General features: G+C 41.5%; 1 protein-coding gene across 3 annotated transcripts in view; it reads right to left on the bottom strand.

Moving 5' to 3' along the window:
- MRAS (muscle RAS oncogene homolog) overlaps positions 1 to 26,077 on the bottom strand; it is an 88,661-nt gene extending 62,584 nt beyond the window's left edge. For 2 of the 3 annotated variants that reach the window (XM_050899996.1, XM_050899997.1), the window contains exon 1: positions 25,616 to 26,077. The gene's annotated coding sequence lies outside the window, so the exon portion shown is untranslated. The remainder of the gene's footprint in view (positions 1 to 25,615) is intronic. The other variant, XM_050899998.1, reaches the window with a different exon arrangement.
- Between the last annotated feature and the right edge of the window lie 904 nt (positions 26,078 to 26,981).

Raw genomic sequence — 26,981 nt, 5'->3', positions numbered from 1 at the left:
ATGTTTTGGCCTCTGGCCTGGCTAGAAGCCACCCTTAGCTACAGAAGCCATTATTTTCTTAACATACTGTATCTAAAAAGCAAAGCAGTCTAAAGCTTCCATCTGCTTCTCCCCTGTGACTGGGAGAGAACACAAAGTAGGCCAAGATGACAGCTGCTTCTCAAAAGACCCCATGAGGAGTAATGCCGAGATTGGGAAATAAGGCCTTACGGTAAAAAACCGTCAAGGTGTCAGGAAAATGGTGAAACCATGTCATGTCCAGCCTGTGTTGATTTTTCAGAACAACCCATTCAGAAGGCAAGCCTAGCAATATCCAGGCACGCTCTCAGTTTTACCCTGGGTAGGCATCCCTCAGGACACCAGAATGCTGTTTTCAGTCGCAAAAGCCATGTTATGAAAGTGCACAAAGCTCAGCATCCCCCTGCCCAGAGTCATTTGTCTTCACTTGCTGCTGTTTCACACAGTCAGGAGCCCGGGCAGCTCAGCACAGCCCAGTGCATCTCTGGAGCATCTGGAGATGGTGTCCTAGCCAGAGCCTCTTCCAGCTAACAGGGATTCCCCAGCTCCCATTGAAAAAATAATCTCCTATGGGCTCCCCAAAGTGACACAAGTCAGCCCTGTTATGATCATGAAGTAGGTTCTGGGTTTAGCTGGGAGTCAAGCCAGGAGAATGAATGGGGTTTCAAATAAATATAGAAAGTCTCAGCTGTACCAGGGTCATTCTGTCAGCTTAACAAACGGACCCTGAATAACCCCCCCTGAGAGCACCATCCTCCCTCGACCAAGTGCACTTGCTAGCAAGGTGACTCAGACATTAAAAGTGTGCTTCAAAAGAATTGCAAACTAAGGGCTTACAGGGCTGTGACTTGTAGCATCTGTATTGCTTGGTAAGATTCAGTGACCCAAACTTGAGAGATTTTTTCCCCAGAATCATTACATTTGGAGTCATCAGAAGCTTTAAAATTAGATGACCTCCTAGAGCATATGCTGAAAAAATAAGACGTATCTATTATATTAGAGCTAATGCTGCAGAATATATGGCATTGTAGGAAATGAAAGGGAAGTTTCATCTTTGTTAAGTCCAAAGTCAAGTGATTTTTAGCAGGCAGAAATTAATTTACATCTCTAGAGATAATTATCTCTGTGTGCAGTTATGGTTCCCTATATTCCTACCTCTTTAAAAAGTTTGATCCAACCTAATAGTATGATAATTCAGAAGTCCCTCAACCATTTAGATCTTGGCAGTTCATGATTTTCAGCTTGATTCTTATAAATATTTTGGTGTTTGAAGGGGCTAATCAGTTATGATTCACAGCAAGATTTTAAGCAACTTTGCAAATCACTTTCAGGGACAAGGCTCTTCTGAGATGCAATGCTCTGCACCTTTTAAGTCATTAATTTTGATCACCTTACCAAAGTACATGAGAAATTTCTGTGTCCATATAGAGCTTGTCCTAAGCATAAATAATTTTGTTAAGGGACTAGTTGTAATACGTAGGAGAAGGCTTCAGCATTTCTTGTTTATACCACAGAGAAAGCATTATGGAGTTTCAACCTGGCTGATTTTTTTTTCCCCTTGTAAAACAAAAGAACAAACCGCAGGTGGTTCTGCTTCATGAAAAAAACCTTTTTAATCTACATCCTTTTAAAAGTTTGGTTGTCCATAAACAAACCACTGTAGTTTTGTTATTTTTTTCAATTAACTCTTTACTATCCTTAAAAACCAGGACTGTGGAACACCACTCAAAGTCAATATTACAGCCAGAGCCAAATCAATTAATGGATTTGTAATATAGCATTAGAAAAGCAGTTGTTAAAACTACCAGACTGAACAACACTGAGAAAATTCAAGCAGCACAAGACCAGTTCTTACAAGCTCACCAGACCAGCTCAGAGCATGTTCTGCTCACCAGCCTGAGACAGTAGGCAAGTCTTTCCATTCTTACTGAAGTTTCACCTTATCAAAGCTTTTAGTGAAATACTAAACAAGCTTTCAAGAAGTACATTAAAGCCAAGGTGTTACAGGGCACGTCAATAGTCTGGCGCAAGGTTTGCATACCAAGTCTGCCTGCAATTCCCAGCTGGCAGGCTCCAAATCAGCCCTGGTTCAAAGTCCTGTAAAATACCTCCATGTGTTGCTCTGTACATCATTCCCTGATAGCACAGTCTGCAACTTTTCTTTATCTCACTATAAAAAGGGGCACCCATCTTTGTGCAGGAGTATGCATACTCCCTGCAGATCCCATTACAAGCCTCCTTTTTTTCTCAACCATCACAACCCCAAAAGCACCACCACAGCAATCAATACCTCTTGATCCAACAGCATCCTCTGCAGCCCATGGCCAACATGTCCTGCTAACATCATCTCCCAAAACTAAAAACAAAAAGGGAAAAACAATAATAATAAGACAGGCAAAATCCACATACTAAGGATTATGATCACATAACACACATCCAAGTCCTCAAACACTTCTGTCTTCTACAAATACACAGGACCATTTGCCTCCTGGAGCTTGTTTTCCCCCATCGAGCTCCTTCCTGTTAAGTCCTCCCTGTGCATGACGCACCCTCCAAGAGTACCACAAGGTGAAGCTAATGGAGATGTGATGGTCTATTAAGCCCTCTTTAATTAGTGTGGGATTACACAACTCATGAAAAAAATTTAATAAAATGGTGCAAATGAGAGGAATATTACGGAGAAACATAAAACCTCACTATATTGCTGCTTTGAAAAAAGAAAGAGGGAGGGTGGAATAGCATAAGAACCGGATTAATATCTCCTTCCCCCAGAGCATGTTATCAGTTCTTCCTTTAGAATGAGACAGAGTACTGCAAAGCCCTAGTGTGAAGGGGAAGCTCATGCCCGATGTACGACACCTGTACAAGAGCAGAAATATCACTGCGTATCTTCTCTTGCAATTTAAATGTACTCCAGACCAACTCCCCAAAAGTTTGAAATTCAAGCTTCTCCCAACACATAGAAACCAAGTATTCTCCTTAAAGAAAATAATTCGTGTGATCTTTTGTGTAAGGCTTTTATTCTCATCTTGCATCAAAAGAGAGCCTGGAATGGAGATGAATCAGAGACACTTCCCGTTTATGCTATGGCTATAGATGCAATTGGAGATGAAATTATGCAGGCACAAAATTGTGCTCATCTTAGTCTCTGTACAAGAGAATGAGATGTAAAATTAGGATAACAACCTTTAAGAATAGCCACTGTGAATGCAGTTCAGCCCAACTGATCTTTGAAAGAGAAAAGTTTTTTCAGAAACTGTCAAATCAGAAGGACTTGAAACTTCAGAATAATCCTAAGGAAATTGCAGTGGCGTGTTGCAGAACACCATTGCCTTTAATAACAGCTTGGTGGGTTTGTTTATTGCTGGCAGTGGCTGGAGACTGGAAATCTTGTTAGTTCTCCGGATCGCTACAGCCTGGCTTGCAGGGAGAGAAACCTGCCCATTGCTGCCCCTTTAGTCTGATCAGGTGGAAAGCAAGTGCTGATGGCTTTGGCACTTATTTCCTTGGCATTATGGCTAGCATTACCAGTAATTGTTATGATTAATGTATTTGGCACATGGCAAATGTTACCAGAATAAACTGACCCTAATACTGCCTTCAGTCAAACCTAACGTCACTGATTTTGGGGGCTGGAAGGTTTAACTGAAGTCAAAAGTTGGCTTTGCCTCTGTGTAAGTGAAATAGTTCAAGGGTATATTTTTCCCTCCCCACTTTTTTTTTTTTTTGCTTATAATACCACCTTTAAAGGCACCAGTTAATAGAGAATTTTTTTCACTGTTAATTCTGTATTCAAAACTCATCATTCCAGTAAAATGTAAACTTTCCCAGCTCAGGAAAATCACGGACTGAAATCCTATATAAACACAGGACATTTTAAGTCCTTGATATCTGCAGGTCTTTTTTTTTTTTCCTTTTCTTTTTTTAATGCACTTCTCACGTAATGCACTTTTTAATTCTGATTTAGTAACTCCATTGCTGCACCTCCAGTAACGAGGCAGAACAACACTGTGCCACGTGCCGTATAAAGAGAAAATAATTCCTGGTCTAAATAAGCATGAAGTGCAGTTTAGGTAAAATATTGCATCTCCCCTTTTCTGATTGTTGTTGTAAGATGCCGGGAGTTGGCAGCAGAGCCTGGAGCAGCCCCAGAAGCCCCCGCTCCCCCTCTGCCAACTGCTGCAGCAAATGCTCCTTTTGCCCGAAAGGGCTCTTGTCTTTCAGGGCTGCTGTTCGCTCACTGCTCAGCAGTGCCAACGATGGTGCATTTTACAGCATAAACCAGAGGATTGTTCTGTGCTGAATATTAGCATATGACGATGGTGCATTTTACAGCGTAAACCAGAGGACTGTTCTGTGCCGAATATTAGCATATGGCTTCTGACATCTGGTCCTCTAAGAGCGATAAACTGCCAATCAGGAGGCATATTGAGTACAAGCATATTTTTATCACTACCCTTACTAATCACCAAGATTAGTCCCTGCTTGGCAATTGTGACTGACGAACACACTGAACGTATTCAAATATCCTCATCCATATTCATTTCCATTTAAACAAATTAAATTCTCATGTAAAATAATCCTCAAATTCTCAAAAAAGCTGTTTGTTTTTCTACTTAGGTGGCACGAGTTCAAAGACATCCTGTTAAATATGCATAATTTCTTAAGAGCAAAAATTACAGCTTTTAATGGTGTTTGCCTTCCACTTCATGAAATCTCTTTTAATGTCACTAGAGACCTTTGGAGCCTGGACAGAAGTTTCCTTTTCCAGCCCAGGGGGGTAGAAATGTCATCATTTTCAGAGCACAGCTGCTTTGTCAAGACACATTGGCACACACAGTTTGAATAACAAACACTGAACTCCAGCAAGCATTTCTAAATCTCCTTCGATTAAAAAAAAAACCAAACGCCCTCAAACCTAAAACAACAAGCTATAAACGAGAAGGACCGGATAATCCATCCATTCTGAATCTTTTGACTTTTGGGGAAGGAAATGGGTCTTTCAGGAAGTGACCTTCAGCAGCTAGTAAACACACATCAGAGGAGGTCGCTTTTCAGTGGTTGTCTCAGAGGTGAGAGAGAAGGACATGAATTTTAAGCACAGATTAATCTAATGAGTCATTGTATTAATAATAAGAAAAAATCTTCAAGCTAAACTGGATTGTTTCAGGGAGTCAAAGGCAGATGAAATTGAGAAGATGAAATAAAACCAAAAGTGAAAAGAAGAATTTGACTGTATTGCTAATTGGCATGGAAACCTTAGCCCTTCATCACTTGAAAAAAATAAATTGCCAGAGAACAGAGACTCTAAGAAAAACTTCATGAAGACAATTAGTGTAGGAAGGAAGAGGTGAAATGAACCAAGAGGAATGGGGATGGCTATATAGGAATAACTTATTTTGGCTTGCATATAGTATGGGCATGTTCTTCCTGTTATATCATGACTCACAAACATATGGTTCAAAAGATTTGAATATTAATAAAGACTAATCAAAACTATGCAGAATGATTTGATACAGTTGGCTCCTTTTCCAGTCTTCTGGTAAAGCATCATCTCTATTTCTGGTATGTGGTTTTGTTCACGGTCTTCGTCTGGATACTTTTTTTTTTTTCCCCCCGAACTGATTTCAAGATTTCCCTACTACCTATAGGCAATAGGTAATTTTGTTCTAAAATTATTTCACTGGCGTGACTGTGATGACTCACTCAGAAGACTATTCTTTAGGACCATGGATATCTGTATTTGGCCTTACATGAAATAATTTTACAGAACAAATTAATTGCCTGGAAGAGTTCTTTCTGTGTATGTTTATAAGAATATAAATATTCCTGAGGAACAAATATTGGATCATAGATTTTCAGGATCTGTACTTTCTTGCTACAATAAACTGTAAAACAGAGAAGATAACAGAATCCTCTGGATCAAAAAGGCAGCCCAGATGCCACTCTAACAATTTCAGGATATTGCCATGACCTTATAAAAATGACTCAAGTTAGGAAATTGCACCAGTGTGAGAACCACCTGTGATGTTCACTTTCTGTTGCTTTGTCTTTGCATGCATAGGGAAGAATAACGTCATTTTGCAAGTAGCACATCAAAAGGAGATGGTGATTCTGTGGACTTAAGTCTTCCAGCTGCCCTCCCAAGTGCATACTTTGATGTCTAATCAAGCATCAGTTTATGGTCCACTCTTTATTCTGGGTAAAAGCACTAATAGAGTCTCTCTGATCTTTTCTTATTTTTGCAAAATGTATGGGAATTTCAGGTCTTTGAAACTTCTACTGTGTCAAATTCAGACAGAAGGAAAGAATGGGAGAAATGCTTACATTCCTGCAAACTTTACTTCTACAGAAAAGCAGGATAAACTGTGCAGGTTCAAGTCCAAGAGACAGATTATTCCCTGGTGGAGCCTCCTGGAAAACATAATGCAATTTAGAAAATGTTAGAATGCCATTAGACACATATTTCCTACAATCTTTAACCTCACTAATGTTACCATCACTTACAGAGTAAGGAACGCTAGATAAAGTTTTCCAGAACTTAGCACGAGCCAGGAGCCAGAGCACAGGAGACAACTGTGCAGAATATTGCCCTACATCCCTGAAACTGTCAATGGACCAGACAAAGGCAGCTCACTGGTAGTGGTAATGAATGCTTAAAACCCAATACGGTTTCCTTGTGTCTTGCCCAGATCCAAATGGAAACAGCAGCTCTGTCGAACAAAAATGAATCCCTCCATTTAGGGTTTTTGCTGCCTCAGAGTCAGGACAGGCACGAGCCCTCCTTTGGGCAGATCCCATCACCTTCTTCCTTGGCCACTTGCTAATTCCTCTGTAAGAGCTTTTAATGCGCTGGTCTATAGGAAGCTTTGCAGGCTGCAGCAGCTCACAGGGATGAAGGCAGGCTTGAAGGCTGTATTTACGGGTTGTTAGCCATTTGGCAGGGCTGGGCTCAGCGCAGGTGCCAGGGATGCGGAGGGGGTGGCAGTGCGGCAGCAGCACCGCATGATGGCACAACGCACACACGAGTGGGGCTGCAGCCGCCTGCAGAGCTGCAAAGGCAGGGAAAACCGCCTGCTTCCTTCCCCTGCTTCAGCTGCAGAGTTTATTAGGCTACTAAGGGGATAAAGCTAATGAAAAACAGAAAGAAATTCAATCTTCCTGACTGGGAAAGGAAGAATACCACTAAGCCTGTCAGAGAGGTGGGGGAGCGTCGGCTGCTACACAGTGCACATCACAAGTGACCAACAGGGATGTTCTGGACTTAAAAGTAGGAGTGAAATCAGAAGTAGCAATTTTGTCCCCTGTTTCATAAGGACAAATCTTGGGAGCCTGAATTGATCCCTCCCTCCATCAGACCTCCTACCTGGGAGAGAATTTGCTACCCAAATGACAGTTGCTTGGTGGTTAAGGCAGGAAGGTTTGATTGACAACCAGCACTCAATCAAGCATTATACTAATCCTGTCAGTCTATTGACAGGCAGACAGACGAAAAGGCAGAGGGAAGAAGGGAAGGAAGGGTGGGTATTATGGAAAGCTAAAAGCCAGTGGGTCTTCAAGCTAGTGATTGGAAAATAACTAGCAAGAGATGTAGAACATTCAACCAGAAAGTCTTGAAATGCTCTTGTTTTTACTCATGGATTTTTTTTTTTTACCTTGCAGAGAGCAAAGGCAGAGGGCGTCTGTCACCAACCAGATTTACTTCTGGGCATAAGGCAACAACATAAGAAGAATGATTTCACCTGCCTCCCCACTAACCCTAAGATGACCAAATCACATTCAATTTTCCTGACTTCTTACAGACAAGATCTGCCCATCAAAGATGGCCTTGCTGGCTAATTGTTAGCAAGCTAACAATTGTTAAAAGATGATCAAGGTGAAATATTTAATACTAAGTAAAATTCAGGATTGTTCGTTCTGCCTTCTGTAACAATCCATTCCTGGAGCTTCTAAATGTTTAATGAAGTGTCTCTTCTGCTCTTTCATACTTTAATTTTTGTGAAGGACTCAGCTTCCAGCAGGAAGTGGAACTGGGAGAGTCAAAATCAACGGTTTCTTGATCATTTCAATCTAATTTAGCAGGTACAAGAGGTTGAGGCAAATTCTGAAGAAAACTGGAGCTCTGATGACCACACCTTGTGACTTCAGCTCTCCTAGCCCCCAAGAGAAGCCAATACTATTTTTGATCCTGATGCATGATCAAAGCACCATGAAGCCCAGCGTCACACTCCCACAGCCGCAAGGCAAGGGCTCCTGTTTGTAGGGTACATCATTTTTCAAAGAGCATAGTCTTCCTTCCACGTCCCTGCAGATTTACCGAGAGATCAGATAGGAACAGCATGCAATTTCTGCAACTGGCACTGACAGCAGGGAAGTCGACTCTGTCGTTGCTGTTAATCTTGAAGCCTGTGCGTGTACCCAACTCACTGCTCCACTACCACTTTCCATATGTGAAGAGCTGTGGTGCTGCACACTCTCTCCTGGGAAATGAGACTTGTTAGTCATGGTAACCTTTATCTCTGTGACACATTTGAGCTGCCAGGAGAGGATGGCAACCCTTTTATTCCTGTGCTTGTGCCTTTCCTTGACAAAGTGTCAATCAAATCTGGCATGTGCTGCTTCTGCTGCAGTTCTGGCATACTTCACAGGAGGCACGGAATTACAAGGTTTACAGGATGCTTTATCACTGCAGACAGTATTTTCCTACACTACCTCCTGTATTCCTCTCCAGTTAGTATAAAAGAGAGTAGAAGCTCCTATCTGCTTCTGCTGGGCATGCGACTGATCGTCTCACCTTGCTCTCCTCAAATTCTTTGGTGACCTTGATTTCACACAGAAGATCACTAAGGCTGTTATGTTTCCTGTTTCAAGGCTTGTCTGCCTATCTGTGCCAGGACTGAAAAGCTTTCAATCCTGTCTTTTCCTTTTTACTAAGCCCCAATTTTTCATTTGAAAAAAGTTCCTTTAAAGTAAATCCTTTTTTTAAAAAAAAAAAGTAACAGGGATTATATAATGCAGGTATTAGCAGGGGACTAAACTTTGTCATCGAGGAACTTCCTTTTACTCTTACATTTCTGTGCAGATAGCAAATCTCTGTCAAGCTGTATTGTAATTGGACCTTCATCCTGAATCTGAAATTTGCTCCATCCAAAGTACAATGAATTCATTTTAAGTTCTTGAGCCCCTCACATCATACTTGGGTTTTAATTCTATTAAAAAGGATGAAAACTCATCTGAAGTACTTCAATTCTGCAAAGCTGGACCTGTCTGAAAGCTAATGTGGCTGGCTCAGATTCTGAAATAGGACAACATCCTAAAATTTTGGGTTAATAAGAAAGCTTTAAATAAAGTTAGAGTAAATGGATAGCATGCTTCTTTTACAGTGCATCCCTCTAATATCTGTCTATACGCAGAGTGGAAACCACTGTTGGTAGGAAAGGCAGAGTCCAGCTGTGCATCGGGAGGCCCATTGCTCCATGACAGATGGACACTCCCGGTGTTCCACTTCCCTGTTGCAGAAAGTCTTGTGTGGGCTGTCAGATACAACTTTTAGGATTATGATGATCTTGCAAATAAATAATCAGAGCTTCTGTGAAAGATTCTTTTTTTTTTTTCCCTCCCCAGAGCCCTGAGAACAGTATTTCAATGGACCTGGTAAAAAGATACACATTCTGATTTGTCCTTTCTGACACATGCCACATTTGGGACCTGTCCCTGGAAATTACATTTCATGAAGAGATTCACACTTTCTTGAAGCTAAAACTCAAATGCAAGTAGTGATACAATGAATGTTCCTAAGCAAGTCCATAGGGAGAGAAAAAGAGCATTAGAGATCCAGCTCAGCTGGTACTACTCGAATTCTGGATTTTGAGTCTTGAAATATTTTGTTATTTTAAAGCCCCCACTCTTAAGCCAAACAAGCTTCACCTTTCACTTGTTTTTACAGCTGTGAAAAATGAACTTCAAAGAGAAGCTGTAAGAATGTGGCCAAATACAGCCTAAAAGTTAACAAGACAAAGCAAAATGCAAATAGAAGGAAGCCAGAAAGGATTTGCTTTCAGAATCTACTTGTGTGATTTTTGTATGGCTGGAATTGGCAAAGCAGCTTCAAATATGGAAATGCTGGCCAAGGCACTATGAACACATGCTCTTCAAATAGTCTTGGAGTGGAGATCCCTCAGGGACAGGCACAGGAGGGCTCTGTTTGGAAGGGAAGAGCTCTGATGGAAAGCTGATGTCTTGGCAAGTGAGGGCCCAATCTAACCTGATTTCCACATCTCCAAATCCCACCCAGGGATTTACTTTGGCCCCACCAAGTGAAAAGGCAAATGAGTTTTTCACTTTTACATCTCCAGCAACAGGACTCCAAGGACCACACAGGTCCAGCTCAGTGCATTTCCTTCCCATCCACACAGGCAGAAGTTTCTTCTTTCCTTTTTCTGTGCCTCTCCCAGAACAGACTCCCTGGGATAAAATAAAAATTAATATGGATACTGGGACTGCTCTGCTCTGACTACCAAAGAAAATCCCACAGACCGGGGAAATTCTTTCCTGTCTCCTCAGACTACACTGACCATCACTTCTAGAAAGCTTTGGTGGCATAGAAATAGCAAAGGAGGAATAAAAAAAACACCTGTCAGAGAACCCAAGAAGGGAGAATAATTTGGTGATCTCTTCAGGAAAAAGGGGTGCATTTCCCATACAAGATCACCTTGTTGATGGGTTAGAATGGACCACCCTTTTTTTTTTTTGACATAGCAGGCTTATTTTCTATGTTAGCTCAACAGGAGGCCTGTCACAAGAACTGTTAAGACAGACAGCAAATAAAAATACCCAATCTTATTTTAAAATCTCACGAGTTTCAGGACCCAATTCGTGACATGTATTTGCCTGCAGTAGGTCACGCTTTATTCTGACCTGTGTCTAGGTCTGATCTCCTCCCCCTGCTCACTTTGAAAGTTGGATCTCTGCTTTCTACCCGCAAGCTGGGCTCAGATGCCGTCAGTCTCTATCTTTATGCTTCCTTTCCCTGCCATCAAATTGTCCACCCTCATCCTGGAGACTGTAAGCGAGATGTGGCAAAGGCCTGCAATATCAGTCATTAAAGTTTAAATAAGCAGCTGTCACCATTGCAGCACATGGCAATTCGGCACCTAAGCAGAGCAGGAGCAAGGTATACAAATAGGGCTGAAAATAGCCCCCAGTCTCTGGTGCACATCGAATCTCTGAGGCATTGTACCTGGAAATCTTTCAGGCCATTGCTGTAACAATCTGCCTCCTTCCCACCTGCTACAGCGTGAAGTATCTCTGCAGAGCTTTACTGGCAATGAATATTACCGTGTTGTTTTGAGCCTCAGGCCAGTGCTGTAAAGGTCAATGTAAATAGCTTAGTTACCCCTCAAAGACTTCAATAAAGCACTGCAATAATGAAGTTGCTCTCATTTGTAGCCTCTTCCCTTAGAAATTCAGGCCAATGTACCAGACTGCTATAGAACAGAAATGTCACTGACACCCGGCAAAACTGATGAGCTCTTCATGATTCTAAAACAATTCCAGGTCATCCCACAGTGACCTGCATTGATAGCCTCTCAGCCCTGCTCCCCCTTCCTTCCAAAAATGGGAAAAAGAATTTGACTTAAGAGATTATAACATCTGGATTTCCTGAGGGGAAAAAACAACCCTTCCTTTCAGAATAGGGGAAATGCAGCAAGATCAGAAAAGGCTGTCTCTGTAAGGGAAGGCAAAGAGCTACATACTGTGTTGTATTGCTGCACTGAGTTTTAGCTTCCTCTTGAATAGCTCTGGGGTTTTTTTAAGCTTCAGTGGTGGGATTTCTGTATTTATGATCCAATCAGTGACTATGACCCATTAAACTAATACCCAGCAGTAGTCACTGGAAGAAACCTGGGAAGTTAGCCACAGAGCAGTTTAAAGGGAACTGATGTAAAGGCTCAGACAAGTCACTACTCAGAGCTCTAAAGTGTCTTTTTCCCCCCTCTTTTCCTGAATCTTACTGCCAGCTAATTATGTAAGAACAAAAATGTCTTATCTTGCAAAGCATGAGGAGTGGGGAAAGGCTTTAAGGCTGCCTGAGGAAATGCCACATCGGAGATGCTTCAGGTTTTTGCTCTTAAAAGAAAATTCAAACTAATTAACCTCAAGCCCAACACAGACATTTAACACTTAACATTTTATAATCGGGTACTGAAATACAGGAACTATGTTTATCTAGGATCAGCTGTTTTGAAATGAGCAACTGATCTGTTTTTACACTGTGGGAATGCGAAAAACTCTAAGGAGAGCCCATCATGCTTGGGGAAGATTTGGGTACCTCATACAGAAAGCTGGTATGTATTAATGTGAACAGATACTTATCGAGTCTAGCTGCAAAACTGGCTCTTTTATATCACTGGTTATTCCTGCTTTTAGCTGCAAAGATTTATTGGAAGACATATCTTTTTCAAGGTATTTTAGATACTGGCAATTCTAATCCATGCTGGAAAATAGAATGGCAGATATATGGAAAATAAAAAAATAGCATCAAAAGCAGAAAACGGTATTAGTGTAACATTAAAGATGTTGCTTTAAATTTTAAAATGCTCAGGAAATGTTATACAGTTAAGAAAAAACTGGTTTTGTCAACATATGGACAAAAAGGAACAAAATTTTAATAAAAATAAACTCTTAATCTTTCTGTAGCTCCATTTAGAGTTAACTCTATCATGTCAGGCTTGCACAATAAAGTATCTACTAAATATAACTGTCTCAGTGCAGTCTACAAATAGACTAATACATTAGTCTGATAACACCCTCCTACAACCCCCTAAATGTGGAAATCTTAGTCCATAAATGTATCCAAGACGACCTGTAAGGAGACAGTAAGGTAAAGTCCATGTGCGTTAGAGACCACTAAATGTGCACGTTGGAAGGGTCTTTAAACCTCTAAGTCAACATCTTTATGTCAGATTTGACTCTCCGGTGACTAAGTCCTCTTTGGGATTTGGGCCACCACTACACAGGTGACACCTCCATCACATGGAAGCTGGAGTGTAGCAAATGAAGCAAAAAAAGTAGATGGTTAATTCTGTGTAGCTTCCCTTTCAATTTCCAGTCCTCCTCACTTTCTGATTCTTGGGCCCTTTTGCAATCAAACTCAAAACCTTTCAAAAAGCTTCCAAAAACCTTTTTTTTTTTTGTTGAATTTACATTTCAAAAATTCGTGGGAAAATGTTGACCTCACATAAAAATTGATAGTACTGGGGGATAAATTTGAAGAGGACTGTAATTCCACAAAAGTTAATAATGAGATGAATTAGTCCTAAATCTCTGACAGTGATGCTAAAGTAGGCTTCATTAATGTTATTGACTGTGATTAATAGAGTTAAAGCTAATGAGGTTTATTTACTTCAATGTATACAATACTATTTGTAGGCTTCCCAAACAGCAGCATGATGGTAGTATCTAACAGCATTTGATATGTGCAAAGTGATTAAAAAAACATTTGAAATATCTTTTAAGGAAGGAAGAGAAGATGAATGATCTAGTTTAAGTAAAAAGGAAGTAAATGAGAACAAATAAGTGGAGCTGAGTAAATAATTCAGAATGAATAATTTATTTCATATATTTAGCCCTACTTTTCTTGCTCATGGGATCCACAGAAGTGATTTCCTCAAACCTATTTGTCATACAAACTTGATAGCTTAAAGAAAGCCTACACAACAGTGGGACCAGGAGCATTGGAAGCTCAGGCTTCACTGTGAAGGTGTGAATGGCTGGGGAAGTCAGATTCTGTTACTTCTGCTCTCTCATTAACTAAATAAAGATTCCAGCACCAGTAATTCTCAACTTGACAGATAAATGGCAAGTATTATCAGTATTTATTGTCAACCCTAAAAAACCCTCTGGCTGTGACTGGAGCCTACTGCTCCAGGGTATTCGCAAATACATAACAGAAATACCGTGTTTGTCCTCAAGGCTGTCTACACTGATGGGTCAGTCCTAGGATGCCATCAAATCCTATATCCTGGTCTGCTGAAATACATCCAGTAAATCCCTTTTATCTCTAGCTCAATCCCTCTTTTGAATTCCCAGTTCTGCTCAGTTGCTGCCTGATGTACGTTGCAGCATATCTGGAGCTTTCACCCCCTTCTTCAAGCCTCCGGCTCAAGCAGGACACTGCCAGAACTCCCTGTTCTGATTTCTGTTTTACACCTCATTTTCTAAATCTGCTACAACTAAATTAAAGGATTTCTAGAAGAAAAAGCAAATAAATATGCAGCCTGATCCTTTGAACAGCTCTTCAAGCCAACCTGAGATACACTTATGCAGTGCTTAAGGGGGAGGAAAAAAAAAAAGCCCTAAAACCCCACAGAGAATAACCTCTAAATGAACCCTAAATACCAATACAAATTCAGAGTCTACAGGCTACAGTGCTAACCCTCCCCTTCAAGATGACCCTAGTGATAGTCCTTGTGGCTATGGCAGTTTTCTTGGATGAAATAAGCAGCAGGAGCAAAACTTTAGAAAAAAGGTGACCGAGGCCTATGTGATGCTGAGCATTTTTATTTGCCAGTGATGTTAGTGAACATTGATGCTCTCAGCGTCTCTTGGCACCAGGCTCAATAGATGTACAGAGTGAGGATAAACAAGGAAGCTCCTGTAAATACTCATCCACACAAACCTTGGAAATTCACTTGTTAAAAGTGCATGTGGGCATAAAACTGGACACATGGCATGAGGATATAAAAGGTACATGGGGAGAGTGAAAGTGAGTAATGGAAAAGACACACTGCGTTTGCTGTGTGGACTACATTTATAGCTGCAAATCATTATTACCAACAAATGATGAAGTGATCTATTTGGAGAAAAGGAACTAGAACAAATGCAAAACAAACAACAACAAAAAAATCAAGGCTTAATTGCATCAAAATTTTTCTTGTTCCAGCTCACTCCATTCTAAACTTTTACCTTCCAAACAAATATTAAAGCAGTCAGACATGTTTTACTTTGGTTTGAATCAAGCAACTGCACTCAGCTACCTGAGGTGGATACTTTCCTCATGATATAAGTCAGAACACATTGAAATCGATAGGAGAATTCCCTTGGCTTCAAAGAAGATGGGGCTGATTGCCTATTATTAAAGAAACTGCTTCATTTGCTCTGCACATCTAAGCCTACCCCATCTCTGCACTGTGGGAACATTGGTCAATTGACCTCAGATGCCAGGCTGCTTCTCTCCTTGTACATGACATATCTTCTTTGTCAAGGGCAAGTGCAAATCAATCATTTCTTCAGGTCATGTCACAGACTTCTGAAATTGTCCTGGTAGCTATCAGTTTTCCCTAATCCTACTAGTTCTTGCCTGGAGCACAGTCAGCCTGAATAACAAAGGAGGTGTGAAAAAATCTGAATTTCCCCTTCCTATGGAAAATTGAGTTTTGAATCAAATTCAGTCTTAGTGAAAAGTGTTTATTTTTTGTGTGAAAACCTAAGAAATTTCCCATAAGGAAGACTTCTGAATTTGTATTTTGAGGTAGCTTTTGTAGTAATTAAAAATTTCAAAATCAAGATTTTTCTTCCCAGGTTTCAATGAGAGATTTTTTTTCCAGCTTGAGCAGTTCCATAGGGTACCCAGGAATATTAATGGTCTCAAGGAGCCCAGTGTCCGCAAGGAGCTCTGCAAGGTACCTGCAGAAGCACAGGTGGGACGGATGGGCTGTACTGCTGAGGAGGAGCTGGTGTGGGGAGGGGTGATTCAGCCTCCCAGATTGAGGCACCTACATTTGGTGTCTACATGCAAGTGTCTGAGCTCTCACTACAGTCAATGGGAATGGGATTCAAGTGCCAAAATGTGTCTAAAGTGTCACTGGAGGTGCCCTAGTTTACCCCCCTGGTCTCCACATGCCACTTCTGAAGGGCTTGGGTAGCACTGGGTCATATCTGCCAGGCCCGCATGGATGTCTCAGATACCCTGGAGCATTTCAGATAGCCCTTTTGACTTTTTGAGCTCAAGCTGCAAGCAACCAGAGTGAAGATGCTAATAAAATAGACATCCTATATTACATAGATTGCTTCACCTATATTACATACATTGCTTCAGTTTGTAAGAATGGGTAAAATAGATTAACATTACCAAATGCAAATCACATCTCCAGCTCCAGCCTGTGACTCTCAGACCTACATGGGTGATGGAAGGGAAGTGTTTGGCAAGGTTGTATGAAGAATCAACATTTCCAGAGGTTTGCTGTGAGGTTTCTATAGTAATTTGGGATTGCACTGGCCTGGTCTGTGATAAACCAATTACAATATGGTGGTACACAGAGAAAAGACAAAGAAACAAAGCACAGGGAAGCCAAGCTGTGATTTTCCTCCCTTTTTGGTCCCTTTGGGTTGCATTCACTGTTCATCCATCCAAAGCATTATTAGATCTCCACCAGCAGGTGTCCGACACAGACATGGGCCACTGTGATGTCTTTTGCACTTTCTGGAGGCCCTGCCATGCTCTACAGCCTGTTTACTTGCAAGACTTTTTTTTTTTTTTTGAGGGTCTCTGGCCCTGTGCCCATTCTCCCTTTAGAGCTTCTCCAGCAAAAACATGTTGGAGGTCATTGTGAAAGGAACTGGTCAGAACAGGGCATGTTTAATAACAGATTTCAGGAAAACAGGCTGAAGTTTTTAAAAAGCAATCCAAGATCTGATTGATTTATCAGGGTCTGTCAGTGAGCTTCTGCCTTCCATGAATCTTTGCTAAGACAGGCCTCACATGATTTAAAGGACAGAGGCTGTAGGCAGCTCCTGAGATTAGTAATGAGAGAAATTTCTTGGTCAGTATGTGCATTTTTTTCCTCTTTTTTTTTTTTTTTTAGGAGGCTGAAGTAGGAGTTCCCTGGTCTCTGCTGATGGCAAAGACCTGCAGCAAAATCACTCATGGCCCATCCTTGCAGAGCACCCATGCCACCTGCAATAAGGCTTCCCACCATATTTCCCCAGTAGGAAACCTGGTGCTCCTGGCACTGCCAGCCCTGTCATTTTTGTGGGTACTTGAAAAAGGTTTAACACTGAAATGCAGCATTTCATCTGGTGAAACGTGCAGCAAAACCTCATTGCGGGTTGTGCAGATGCTTCTCAAGGAATTTACTTGAACTTAATCTCGCTAAACTCTTACAAGATCCTACAAACTGCACCGTGGGGGACTTCTCTGCTGGCAGCCTTTTATATTAAAAACACATCTTTACAGAAAGCCTTTCATTTGAATCCTTAATCACATGAATGGGCTGAGGTTTTTTTTTTTAGCACTGTCAGACAGTATAGCAGCCTCTTGTCCATCCCTAACCTTGGGCACCATGCAGCTCAGCACAGGCACAGTGCAGGAGGACTCTAAAGTGCAGCCTGTGCATCTGTGTTGTCCTTGTTGGAGGATGGGTTTCATAGCCATGACAGTTTGTTATAAGGAGTCAAATGGTCAGCACAGATTTCAGGAGGCAGGAAAGTGCTAATGAGAGCCCTTGAAACCCCCAGCAACTTGGATGAAAGTCTTGTCCACTTTATTTCCCTTCTGTCACTTAACTTCTTTACCTGCTATAGTTGAATAGAAAGGAAAAAGTTTTCTTAGTATCTGTAGTAAAAAGTTTTCTAATTGAATAGGAAAAATGGTGCCTTATTATGCTAAGTGAAGCCATTCTGTTTGGGTACCTTTTGCTCATTTTGCAAAGGGAGAAATGAATCCTCCAGGTGCATCTCAGTAGCACAGTGGAGCCTTAAAAAGTTTGGGACCTACTCCTGCATGCAGGTTTTCAGAGGGACTCAGATAAGCATCTCCCTTGTGATGCTTTTAGGTAAATACGCAGAAAAGCACAGCCCACTGGACTGCATCCAAACCTTATTAATTCAGCACTATGGTTGTGGCTGATACATTTTGAGCTGGCTCTGATGGTTGATGCTGAGCTCTTGAAAATTTAGCCTTCTGTGACTTGTCCAAGGTCACAGTGGAGGTCAGTGGCAGAGACGAGAAACAGACTCAGATCCTGAAACAATTTGATCCTGGCTATTAACCAAAAAATACATTCTCCTTCATTAGGCACATGAGCTGAGCCCACAGGAGGCAACTAAGATAAAACCCAAAGGAAGAGATCCCTATTTGGATCTGGTCATGCCTAGTGGAAAATGAAATGGGCACATATATACAGAATCTTCTGTGTCCTCTTAAGGTTTCAGCTGATTAAATGAAAGCAATGTGAGAAAACCTGCCATAGGCCACAACATCTTTTAGATCTGTGGAAGGAAAAAACCTTATAGCTTTTAATGAGCTCATGAGATTTTACCCTCTGTAACTACTAAATCCATCACTTTGCAACAATGAAGATAATTTATGATTGCCTCAATTGTTTCTTTTATTTATGGGACATTTTTAGTATGGAATTTAATCAAAGAGATTAAATGTCATACTACCTATTACCTTGCTGTTAAGATATTAATCCTATAGAAAGACATATCAAACTCTGGATTATTCATAAAAGGAAAGAAGTATGATGGCAATGCAATTGCTTTAGGATTCATGATTTTTTAACTTATTTAATTGAGGCAGAAGCTGAGGTGTCACTGCCTCTTGTAACATACTTGTTTTTCAGAATTAGGAATGGATATGAAAATAAGTAGAGTTAGGCCTTGATTTAACAAAGTGCTTAGCATACCCTTAACTTTAATGTGCTTGCCTTGACTTCAGTGAGACTTATGCCTGTGTTTAAGAACTGTGTAAGGCAGGATTAAATCACTTGCTTAATTTTAAGCGTCCACTTAAGTGCCTTTTGGTAGGTAGGGCTTCAGTAAGCTAAGTTACATATTTGACAGGTTTGCCAGTTTAATAGTATAATTTCAAAGCTAAGAAAAGGGAATAAATACGCTGCCTATATTTATATCACACTTTCTATACAAAATGGTTTCCCAAAGCCCTTTATGAACCATAAACTGAACTACATTTCAGCAATTGATTTCAAAGCCTTTTCTACTATAAGAGCATAGCACTGGGAAGAAACATGATGAGAGAGAGCACAAAGACAAAAAGTTCAATATACACTTGCAGGAGCTATTGTAAATTGAGAGGGAAATCTGAGACCACAGGAGCATAGGGACATAGTGTTAATTTGTAGTCTTAATCTATTGATCCACTTTTTAAAAGACCTGGGTCAAGTTAGCACACTGTTCCTGCAGAAGCTATTTGCCATCACAGAAAGTAATGATCGTTGCTGCATTATTAGGAATAAAAACTCATTGGTGGCCTTATCTGAGATGGACTTGCATTACAAGTACCATGTTCTTTTCACTGAGAAGTGAGTAAACACTATAGTGTCCAAACCAGGCATGGGTAAGGCCAGTTCACAGGCATTTGCTGTTTATTGCACCAGTGATGTACTTTATGGATAGGTCTAGTTTTCAAGTACTCAGATCAGCCAACTTACTGCAGTTTTCCACAGCTGGGCAGACCTCTTTTCAGAAGTTGTTGGGTAGGTCATAGTTTTCACCATGCCTCCCCTCAGTCCTACACTTTGCAGCTTCCCAGATAAGCCCTTTTCATCTGTACTGACCTAGACTTAGGCAAACATGGCCTCCCAGAGACCATGCACAAAGAGCTTTCAATAGCACCTTCAGAAAACAAGTCATCTGGCAGCTGCTTGAAGTATAACCTATGGATTAAAACTTTCCTGAAAGAATAGGTAGCCAAAGTAAGCTTTGTATGTGTAAAAGTTGTGCTAAATGGCTAATTGGTTTTATAAGTCAAATCTGATAATGCCAGCCAAGAACTCCACTACCAAAACCTCAGGAGCCCCTCTCCACTCCACACGACATCAGTAGACCTTGTGCTGAGGCCTTGTAGTTAACAGGATCAGGGTATATTTTTTTAAGTGAAGACCAAGAAGAATTATCAGTACCTACCTGTGAAATATATTAATTAGTGAATCCCCCAAAGTTCTCAGAGAGCAGGCAGGAGGATTTGAAAGGTTTTCAGATGAAAACAAGACTGTGATATACCACATCTCTAAGGGCTCCCATCACCATCTGCTGAATGGCTGTCTATTGAGGATGACCTTGACATTGCTCTAGCCACTCCTGACATCAGCTAGATTGAACCTGAGTGGACTAGAGTCGAACAAGTGGTGAACAAGTGCTCCCTGTTTGCAGTTCCCTTTGTTCCTCCCTGCACAGACTACAGAGAAAAGGTTTTCTAGGACACAGGCCCAGTTGCTGTCCAGCTTTACCTTGGCTTTCCAGCCTCATTAGGGCAAGGAGCACAGGGACTATCTTGCCATGTCATCCAGGATATGCACAAATGCCATCATCTGGCAACAATGAAATATTCAAACAGGTCTGCAGATGACAGTGCCTGTTTCTGACAGAAGAATATTGTTTGGGAGAAGTTATTTGCACAAGCCAGTGAATGATTGATGCAAGGCCAATGAAAGATTGATGTGTGAAAACACAGAGCACATCTGCCCTAATTGAAAGTCCTGGGTTCCCCAGGATTATGGGAGGGAAAAAAATTCCTGCCTATGAGATTCATCCTGTCATCCAGAAGTTTTTAATCACTCATCCTACCTCTTATTTTCATGCTGATAGCTCCTTGATGCCTCCATCAAGATTATCATGGAGTGACAAACTGTGCATACACAGAGAACTCGGTAAGAAGTCAGGGTGGAAGCAGAGTAGTCATGGGAAAGAAAAGCAGCAAAGTGAGGGAAACTAATAAGGAAATCCAGGGTTTCTGGTCTGTCCTTTAGCATCCAGCTTACTAGACTGTCACAGATGTCATACAGATCCATTCTGGTGTTTTGGTTTATGACCAACAATTGATCACAGAGTCAGGAGACACTCTTATTATACCCTCTTATGGTCCTTGCTTCCCCTGCACTTATGCTTAGGAAACTTAGAAAATTCTAAGAAATATCTTGAAAATCATGTCTATGCGTGATCTGTGCTACTCAGACATGCCAAAATGACATCAGATAGGTTGTTCCTGTGAAATACTTTGCAAGGCCAGAAAGATATAATTCAGGGACTTACCAAATAACAAAAGGCCTCAGTCTGGGCTTCCTTTTGCAAATCAGAAGGCTTCAATATTTTGGAGTTTAGTTGCACAGAGCTTGCAAGCTTCACAGTCAAATCTCACTGATGATATAGCCAGGACATGGCCAACTGAATCGCCTTCTGAACAGCTGTGTTGACTCTTGCACACAGCCAAATCATGCCCAGTACATGCCTTCTGGTACACACTGGCACATAACAGCACATTAAACAATGGTATAGTTTCAGTCTCCTTCTCTTGCCACAGCCTGAACTTCTTCCTTCAGTGCTTCTACTCACTGACCTCCTCTAGCAGACACCAACATCAGTGCCTTTTTCAGTGGATGGATTATCTGGCACCTTCAAGGCCAGGAGCACTGTTAGGAAACACCAGTGAACCTGCCCAAAAGCATGAAATTACAAGCATTAACTCTCAGCCAGCGTCCATTGGTAGTTCACAGCATTCCTTGCAGCCAGGAGCTAATTAAAGAGAGTGGAATGTATTAAAAACATTTTAAATCTCTTTGTTTTCCTGCTAACTTTGCTGGTGGCACAGAGCACCAGCAACTAAGTAGTTAATGATCCTGCAATAATGGGCACAAACTGAATCACTAGAAAGCTTCAGTCTCACCCTGGAATGGATTTCTTTGCTAATGTTACCAATATTGTCCCCTCCTCAGAGTTATAAGATGGTAGATGGCAGGAGACATGGTTCTGAAGCCTGGAAGGGATCTATACATTCACAAAGAGGTGGTGCATGGAGACTGGTCTTCCCTCAACCTTGCAGACTTTAAGACAGACAGCAACAAAAAATAAAGGCAGAAATAATTGCATACATGATTTTCTGTAGTCAGTAATCACAAATAATTAGCTTTTGGAAAATTACTGGGAGACTTTCCCGATATCATTATTTGATTTCCAGTAATGCCTGGGAGTTGTTTGAACCCTCCCTCCCCAGAGCAGACTCTGCACAAGCACAGAACAAAACTCTTTCTGGTCCCAGTGATCTTTCACTGGACGAGCTCTGTCAGACTGGATCCAAACTTTAATGTAAATCAGTTTTTCCCCAAAGAACCCAAATACAACAGCCAGCATTTCAAAACAAAGTGTTTTTATAATTATTAAATGCCTTAAAGCAACTGTTAATTTCTGTTCTGCTAGCAAAGTAAATATAAAGGGGGTGGAGTGTCACAAGGGGACAGGAGGAGGCTTAAACATCTTTATCTGTTACATGCACATTATACTGTGATCCAGGGAAAAAGTTTCTATTCAGGTGGCATTAGGGTGACATAGCTGTCATTGAACTGGTTGATTGGGCACTGAGCAAGCACTGCACTGCTATATTCTTGCAGTTCAGCAGAACTATCATTTATTTGCATGGTCAAATAATAGAAAGTGACTTTATCCTTTCTACTGGCCCTGCTTTGAGCAGGGCATTAGACCAGAGTCCTCCAGGGTCCCTTTCCAACCTCAGTAACACCATCCTATCCATGGTAAATGGCCTGTCTCTAGTCTCTAAAATAGGCTTTCCCTTCCCAGCATCTTCTGGAGCCCCTATAGCTTGGCCTCTGTCTAAAGAGAGCTCAGACTTTGATTTTCCTGTGCTTCTGGTCTCTAATTTCACAGGTTAAAACCAGAGGATTTATTTTCAATGCCACTGTTTTTGAAGGAGCTTGGGGGTATCTGAGGTGTTGCTGTTGCAAAGGCTATGCTTGTAAAAATACTTTTGGGAAACATGAGCTATCCCTGCTCTCCCATTAAGAAAACAGCAGTTCTGTTTTAGGACTGTATTATGTGTTGTTTTTACACAGCAACAAAAAAGGGAGTACTGTCATTGTAACATCTGCTCCTGATATTGTACTGTGATGAAGTGTAAATCCAAGCTGAGTAGGCTATAAATTGTATTATACCATTGCTCCTCCTGACCCTATAGTCAGCCAAGTTTTCTATTACAAAGACCCTATATTCAGGAGTTTATATCCTGGCTATAAAAGTTTAGTCTAAGCTGAAAGTTGGCATAAAATACCATAACTCCAGAATGAATCTTTTTTGTAAACTTGATAATAGCTTGTAATACACTTCAACAGTATTTTTCACAGAAAGATGATGGAGTGTTTAAAATTCACTACACCCCCCATGGAAGCAGTTACCAGTGGAATTGCCTTCATAACAGGCAGGGTGAAATATTGCTTCTAGTTAGTTTAATCTGCAAAGGAAAGGCTGAGTTTTGGTGCCTGGTTTGGTAAGCTGGGAGGAAAGAATCAGATTGATTCCTTTTTCTTTTTTTGCAAAAGACTATCACAGTCATTATAAACTACTTTTAAAGATTTTTAAGTTCTGAGCTAGTTCTAACTTTAGTTATCAATAATACAAAAACCAGAAGCTGTAAACTAAGAAAAAAATTCTATTTGTATTTTTAAAACACACTGGGTAAGAAATAGAGAAAGGTTTTTATTGAATTTTTTACCTTCTTTCCTACTTGCAAGTTTCCAGCCTTTAAGTTTTATCTCAAACATTTATGTCAAATCTGTTTCCTCCCCCTTCTTGATTTTTAGTTCAGTTGATCTGATCCCCTAAATCCCATATTATTGTCCCTGTTCTCTGCACAGATTAACATCACTTGAAGCACCAGCAGATGAATAAAAGAATTCCACTGTTAACCCATACAGAACAGACACCACGCAATCTCTTCTCAACAAAAATAGGTTCTCAGGAGCATTTGCCATAAAAAAAGATCAAAATCTGATCAATGAATGACTGAGGGTGAATCACAGCCTGTTACTCTGGATGTGAATGCCTAGTCCCTAACAGTTCCACAGTAAATAACTCCAGGCACAAAGTGGGCTCAGATTGGAGTAAATCCAATCCAGGCCACTCTCAGGGGCTTTGCATTGGAGTGAGACATTATTTCAGCACTAATCACCTCAGTTTTGATTAATTCATTTTGAAATTCTCACCCCAAAGCTCCTGTGATGGAAATTCTCCTTGAAGGAAGCAGTCCAGGACAAAGCTGTGATCACTCAAGTGAGAGGAATGCTCAGGGACACCAGTTTTCCCCATCTCTTGCTTATACACATAGCTCTCGTGCAAGGAAGCAAGAGCTGTATGTACAGCTGACAAAATAATCCCCCATAAAAGCCTCCTAACTTGATAAATATCACCCTCTCCCAAGGCGACACATTGGTTCTCTGTTGTTTTGGACTAATGAGTGTTGATTGTGATACAGATCTTAACATGAGCTAGTCACCAGCCAGGTGAAACTCTTGTCAGTTTTTTTTTCATGTACACATGGCAGAGGCAGAACTAAAACCTTCCTGAGACCTAATGATCCACAAGGTAAGTGGGAGGAAAGGGGAGGAGGAGTGATTAATCTCCCACTGTTTAGCATCACCTAATTCTTTACAGAGAAACACCTCTTTGCATGAGAGTTTTATAGATTATATTGTCATCCAACATCTTGGTATGCACATCCCTGGTCCCTATGAGGAAATCTAAAGTTTCCTGCTCAGTAAAAAAATCTCCTAAAGTTTAACTCCCTGCAGCATGCAGAGCTGTTTCACACAGTATTTCCCCCTGGGCTGATGCAGCTCTGTGCAGGCTCCAGGCTGGCAGCAGAGCAAGACAAGCCTGAGGAACCCCCACAAGGAAATCAAACTCCCTCCTCCGAGCTTTGTTAGGAGGGCTCTAGTTTGGCTTCCGCAAACCTGCTATTCATGCTGGGGGATATAGGTGGCTCAGCATCACTGAAGAAAGGCACTGCCTTATGGGACAGCCCAGCTGGCCTTCCTTATGTCTGAAGCACACAGTCTGCTACAGTCTCTGATACTCTGCAAGGCTGACAAGGACTGGTAGCCATATGACATGAGGTATGCAAAGGGAGGTGATCTCACTGTTTCCTGACTCTTCAGTGTCTGTAGATACTTCTTTTACCGAGTACTTCTTTCTTTAGTCCCTTCCCAAGATAAAAAAACCAAAAGGAACAAAGTTTGCAGCAAGTGGCATCATCTCTTTGCAGCATAAGCTTTAAAACACACAGGGAATGAACTGCCTCCAAAGATTAGAGTCCTTTGTTATTTACTTAGAAAGAGCTCTTTGCTCTGGTGTTTTTCCTCATCTTTTAATCAGAATTATTTCTGAATGTCATCACACACTTAAGGGCATACCTGCACTGCTAAAGAGAACATGGTGCACCCTTATACCAGGTAGGAATGACTGTACAGAAACCAGAAGCATGTGCCTTGCCTCTCAGGCCAGGCAGAATGAGAGATGAACTCAGCTAAGCTGCTGTTAGCACTCTAACAACTCCAAGGGCGGCTCTGGATGCACCCAGAGATGGACCCCTGGGTCAGGTGTTTTACAGCTCTTGCTTGGGACTCCCCTGTGAAAGGAGTTGTAGCCCCTGTATCATTACACAAGAATCAAAGATGGATCCACAGCAAGCGCAAGCCACTGCTGTCCCTGGCTACCTGCCCTGACTGCATCCCAACTGACTGCTGGAATAAGAGGTGGGTGTGCACACCCTTTCTTCTCCTTAGATGCTTACCTGAGGGATGAAGAAGCCACAGGTAGTCCCATAATTTCCTCCTGTCCATCCTGTGGGAAGAAAACTGCTGAATACGTCTCTTCCTCACTGCAGGCACACAAGGAGGCTTTCTTCCCTGCTCCCTCACTCCTTAGTGGCAGGTCCTCCAGTGTCCCCTGTGCTGCTGTAGTCAGTCCTTCCTCCCCACTTCTCTCTGTCTTGATATCAGGGAGTAGTAAGAGCAGGGCTGCTCCACAACAGAAAGCAAGCTGGGAGCTGAGGAAGACCACAGCATTGGTGGTAATAGGGTCTATCAACAGTCCCAGATAAAGCAAGGTGATACATGAGGTCCAGGGGCCATCCAAGGAACCCACACAGGAGCAAAAGGAGACACAGACAAGGCTGCAGCATGGGTCCAAGTTCCATCCATGAGACAGGGCTGGAGACAAGCTATCTACAGCACAGGGCCAAGTCTATCCAGAAAACAAGCTCTGCAGTAGGGCTGAGAACAAATACCTCCACAGCACACCTTGGGGAAGAGCTGATGTCCCTAGTCTGAGCTTAAATAGAGCCCTTGGGCCCAGGGGAAGGGTGTGGATGTGGGTCCCAGGTGAGGCTGGTCAGGGTCATTGAGGCCTATTAATGCCCTCACATCTAATTACATTTTCCACACTGCTGCGACTGCTTCTCCCTCTTCTGTGTGCTGGGGTCCCAGCACTAGCTGGGACCTGATGATGTTATTGCAATGCAGATAACAAAGCAGTTAATCCATAATGCAAATTAAATTCATGTCAGGTGCTACTTGATGGGTGCCCACACAACCTGCCAGGAGGAGTGTAGCTGCTAATTAGCACCCATGTTGGCTGTTGGGGTAAGGACACCAAACATGTGAATGGAATACAGAGAATAAACTACCCATACTGGGAAACTGCAAGTTGACACAGTCTTTTCCATGCCAGGTTTTCTGTGGACTAATAACAGATATCATCAAAAGAGATGGGAACTCACAGGGCTGTAGCGTTCCAGATACAGGGGACTGTGAACCAAGATTTTGGATAAAAAAAATATTAAAATTTACAGGCAAAGGTACCTTAAGAGATAGGTGCAAGCTACACAGAAACACTTAGAATTATTAAAAAAAAAAAGGTAATAAAAGCAAAAAAATGGAAAGTAAACTGTTTTGGTCATTTATATTGGGCTCTCTGTGCCTCTGTAGCCTGACTCTGCTGGCAATGTGGGTAGTTTCTGAGCTTCTAACTGTATTGATTTTCTTAGCAGAAAAAGCCTAAGGTTATCTAAACAGTTTAGTTTCTTGCTTCTTTGTGCTGAATTCATTATTTTCTTTCTGCCTGAATATAATACTCTATGTTGCACATGCAGCGTTGAT

This window comes from Gymnogyps californianus, chromosome 7 (genome assembly GCF_018139145.2).
Source record: "Gymnogyps californianus isolate 813 chromosome 7, ASM1813914v2, whole genome shotgun sequence".
NCBI lineage: Eukaryota > Metazoa > Chordata > Aves > Accipitriformes > Cathartidae > Gymnogyps > Gymnogyps californianus.
This window is presented reverse-complemented; position numbering and strand designations above follow the sequence as displayed.